We start from the raw sequence: 4,123 nt of genomic DNA, 5'->3' as shown, positions 1-4,123 counted from the left end.
TCTGCTATCAAGACTTTGACCTGCGCACTTGCACTTGAAAACCTGAGACTTTTACAATTGCACCATACAGCCTAAGACTTGAAAACCCACACAACTTGCGCTTAACAGGGCAATAAATCATAGAAGATTTCAACATCGACAAACAGAAACAACACAAAAATTAGTATACCTTTTCAGGAGCTAAACCAAGCTTTTGAAAGATTAGGATAAATAGCTCGTGCTTCCAATAGGATCTGCTCAATAGAAATAAATAAGATAAAGCCTGAGAAATTTATTTGAGTAAAAATTAAATATGTAACAGCAATGAGACAAAATTAATGTGCAGATCTTCCTAGTCAAGAAGCCATAAATTACTTGGAGATGTGCAAGCATCCCATCTGTCACCCAAATGAAGTAGTCACCTCACAGAGACACTGCAGGGTAAACAGAGGACCTTCAACAAAGCCAAGAAGAGCTGCATCACAGATAAACATAAAAGGGTCATTATCCAATGCCATTTCCACTATAGTGGATTCTTAGGATGGGTGACTTGGATACAGTCTACTCTCCTGCATTTTATTGCATGAAGTGAGGCAAGTGACCACTCTTAAGACTTGAACCCCGCACACTTAAATAATAAATAGAACTAAAAATCATAAAATGTGACAATTTTGATGGGTAGAGGAACAATAAATAAATTAAACATAAGAACAACGTCAACTACTACAGCACTAGTTTTGGCCATGTCATGTTTTGTTTAGCAAGCACTGTTAAGAGTGTTATCACGATTCATGGGCCTACAGAAAAAGAGGCCTGATAACCTTCCTAATAAAATATCAATTTAAATCTTCAATTTCTTTTTCTTTCTTTTTTTCTTTTGATAAGTCCATATTTCATTGAATAAATGCAGATCAAAATCCTCAATTAAAATATCCACATCAAGCATTGTACATACAATAAAACCAGGAAATCTATTTCTTTCTTGCAAATAATGGATTAGTTTTGAGGAGCTAGTCCAAAACCAAACCTTCTTTGTCAGAAACCCATAAAAAAAATCTTAACATATTTACCAACATCAACTGTGAAGCAGTTTGGCTTCACCCAGCAAGTTCAATTCCAGGTAAACTAAGATTCTGGAACCAGGTCTCTTACAGATTCTACCAAAATCTAATGACAATTTTTGGCTTCACAATGCAAAACAAGTTCACACCTCTCTCTCTCTCTCTCTCTCTCTCTCTCTCTCTCTCTGTGTGAGAGCGCACCAACACCCACCCCCCCACCCCCACTCCAATAAAAGACTGAATTTCATGAGGCTTAGGTCAGAGGCAGGCACTTTCCAATTTGAATACAGAGGAAATAGAAAGCATTACCCTTAAAACTATGCACAGAGGAAATTCCTTTTTTTTATGAGTAATTATTAAATTCCATATTTAGAAAAATAAGAAATAAAACAGAAAGAAAATCATATGTTGTTGAACTATTAACATCCCATGCCAATAAAACCATAAAAACCATACTTTTTCACCATTCTCAGTTTCATCATCATCTTCAAAAAAAGATAAACCAGTTTCAGAAGCATGCCTTCTGATGCTCAAGTAAGCTTCTACACCAACCATGACTCTCTCAATCTCCTTAGGTACTTGCTGCATACAGATGTGCATACCATAAAACAAAAGTGTTTCATTCTTTTTATAAGTAAATAAATTCACCAGAAACACAAGGGAAGCAACCTTAGTACATAGGAACTATACAAAGGATGGGCCAACAAAGAGATAAGGAAAAACAATTAACATCTAAACTACAGCTAATCTATAAAATTCTAAAAAAAATCTTGGGGGAAAGAAGGGGTTGGGGGGAGGGGGGTGGAGGGGGGATAAGTTTTCTGACTGAAGGCATTAAAACTAATGAGAGCAGTTTCTAAGTACAAGCCCAGACTTGGTACAAAAAAATAAAACCTCAAAAGAATAGCATAGTAACAACCACATAGGCCATCCTAAGTTTCATCACAAACGTTTTTTTTTTCCTTGTTACTCACCCCTTCTAAGTACATGTTACTTCTCCCTTGTCTATTATGGCACTATTATTCTCTTGGAATCCTAGGGTGACTTGAGAGAAAAAGAAAAAAAAAAACCATATAATTCACTGTATGCCAATTGTTAGAAGCCAGCCAATTCATATGCTCAAAAACTCCCCTAAAAATATGGTTTTTCGTCCCTGGTGAGGGAACTTGTGATTTAAATTGATCAACGAGCATGTGCGATTGACTGCACAGGACTGCTAATTTTAGTCCCTTAATTTCATTTTTTCTTAGAAACTGATGATATTTCAATTCATCAAAAAATTCCATGCTTTACCCTATGTTTTCTAACTTCATAGCTGCGCATAAACTGTATCCCCATAATAGTCACCAGTAAAAAAAAATGCTCATGATATTCATAAAGACATTAAATATGAGAAGCAAAAGTATGAATACCTAAGTTTGAGAAATCAAAATCGATGATGCTAATAAGACAAATGTTGAAACAGACATTAAGCTTTGGGGCAATAATGCAGACAAAGAATCCTATTTTATAAGGATCATACCTTTCTTAAGAAGAATTTTTTATACATATTGAGGTAGGGGGGTCTAAATCCTGGATGTCTCCATTGGAAACTCCAAGAAATGCTATTTGACCTAAACGTCATTGGCACCTTTCTTAAGAAGCCAAATTAGCACACATTAAACCAGTAAACACATATGCAGCACCATAATAACATTACCTCCATCAGTTATGCTCCTCCCCATGGGAGACAAGATAAAATGCAAGTTATGTAAAAGTCAGCACATGCTTGCCAAGACGGATTTCCCTTCTCCTCATCTACTGTTGTGGCAGCTGATGATAATAATGTCTCAAATACAACAACCAGGGAACTGGGTTGGATGACTTTACTGCACATCTGTAGATCATAAAATATATTTCAAGTATTTCAGCACCAAAAGATGAGTGTTTGCACATGATACATAGAAACACTAAAACACAATATGTTGATTCCTAAATTTCATCTTATATCATGGCATAAACAAGCAGTTCTACATTGGGGTGTATGTGTGCGCAACAAATGGAAATAAATTGAAAATAAATAATGTCATTTCTTCGTATTAAGTGCCCATTTGGTACAGCTTATTATTTTAATTTTTGAAATTGGGTTGTTTGAAAAGGCATTTAAAGGGACAAAAAATGAAACATGTACGTTTTTAGACCCTTTAAACACAACCAGATTAACCTAGTTATTTAGCCAAGTGATGAACTTAAGTAAATTATGCAGATCTAGGTTAACAAATATAAATCATATCATTGACAAGTGCGGAAAATAAAAAACACAACGATATGATAACCCAGAAAAACCAAACCGATAAAAAACCTGAGGAGAATTTAACCTAACTATCCTCAAGGTAAAACAAATCCACTATGAAAGAATTGAAGTTTACATAATAGCGACTTAGACCACTAACATCCTATTGCTACCTCGAGTAGGAAACTTACTACCACGACCACATGACAGCTCCGAGTCCACGAACTACTTCTTTCTTGGATTCACAACAAGTACAAGCACTCCCGCTGGTGTATCTTTAAGCTCTTGAAAGCAGCAACTGAATTGATCACCAAACTCTTGACATCAATCTTGATATTGGAAACCCAAGTGTGTATGAAGGCCAGCACCTCTAGATCTCACAAAAGATTCACACACACAACATAAAAGAGCAACCTCAAAACGTGGCTAGGGTTTTTCCTTTTACACTTAAGGCAAAACATAAAACCCTACACGCCAAATGGGCTTGGGCTGAGTTGGAAAATTCTGTAGAAAAACAATTTGCATGAGCTTCGATCGATCGAGCCAGACAAATTTACAAAATAAATCCTGCAGCACACTCGATTCCAAAATTAAGATTTTCAATCAATTTTCCTCAAGTTCTCAAACTTCAAACACATTTTGCATTAAACTCAAGGGAGATTCAATCTTGGATGGCCAAAACAAAATCACACATAATAACATGTACAAAGTTTAGCAAAGAGTAACTTGTGTAATGTGTGCAACTAGTAAAAACTTGAGATACATGTTAGGTGATATGTAAATAAAAATCAAGCACAATTTCTACAAAATT

The 4,123-nt window shown here is 35.6% G+C and overlaps 1 long non-coding RNA gene across 1 annotated transcript; it reads right to left on the bottom strand.

Moving 5' to 3' along the window:
• Positions 1–1,070, bottom strand: LOC115963000. Its single transcript, XR_004085659.1, has 2 exons — positions 355–1,070; positions 1–233 (listed from the first exon to the last, which is right to left on the bottom strand). It is a non-coding gene; the product is annotated as an uncharacterized LOC115963000 (long non-coding RNA).
• Between the last annotated feature and the right edge of the window lie 3,053 nt (positions 1,071–4,123).

The sequence above is a fragment of the Quercus lobata genome, chromosome 10 (genome assembly GCF_001633185.2).
Source record: "Quercus lobata isolate SW786 chromosome 10, ValleyOak3.0 Primary Assembly, whole genome shotgun sequence".
NCBI lineage: Eukaryota > Viridiplantae > Streptophyta > Magnoliopsida > Fagales > Fagaceae > Quercus > Quercus lobata.
Note: the sequence above shows the minus strand (reverse complement) of the source record. Positions and strands in the feature narration are given on the sequence as shown.